The following is a 716-nucleotide window of genomic DNA, read 5'->3' as shown; positions in this document are numbered from 1 at the left end:
CCCTCTGTCCGTCCCGATGGCAGCGGGACGTTGGTCCCGAGACTCCAGAGAAGGGAACGGAGCTGGGGAAGGGTCTGGAGCCCCAGGGGTGGCTGAGGGAGCTGGGAAAGGGGCTCAGCCTGGAGCAAAGGAGGCTCAGGGGGGACCTTGTGGCTCTGCACAACTCCGTGACAGGAGGCGGCAGCCAGGGGGGATTGGGCTCTGCTCCCAGGGGACAAGGGACAGGACAAGAGGAAACGGCACCAAGCCAAGCTGTGCCAGGGGAAAGTTTCGGTTGGATATTAGTAAGAATTTCTTCCCGGAAAGAGGGCTCAGGCATTGGAAGGGGCTGGCCAGGGAAGTCGTGGAGTCCCCATCCCTGAAGGTGTCCAAGGAACGACTGGACGTGGGACGCAGTGCTCTGGGCTGGGTGACCAGCTAGCAATCGGGCACAAGGTTGGACCCACTGATCCCAGACGTCGGGGAAAGTTTCGGTTGGATATTAGTAAGAATTTCTTCCCGGAAAGAGGGCTCAGGCATTGGAAGGGGCTGGCCAGGGAAGTCGTGGAGTCCCCATCCCTGAAGGTGTCCAAGGAACGACTGGACGTGGGACGCAGTGCTCTGGGCTGGGTGACCAGCTAGCAATCGGGCACAAGGTTGGACCCACTGATCCCAGACGTCCTCTCCACCCTCAGCGATTCCGGGATTCTGTGAGTCTGGGCAGGGCGGGACCCAGG

This window comes from Corvus brachyrhynchos, unplaced genomic scaffold (assembly GCF_000691975.1).
Source record: "Corvus brachyrhynchos isolate BGI_N302 unplaced genomic scaffold, ASM69197v1 scaffold67, whole genome shotgun sequence".
NCBI classification, from domain to species: domain Eukaryota; kingdom Metazoa; phylum Chordata; class Aves; order Passeriformes; family Corvidae; genus Corvus; species Corvus brachyrhynchos.
The sequence above is the reverse complement of the archived record's forward strand: the minus strand, read 5'-3'. Positions refer to the sequence as shown.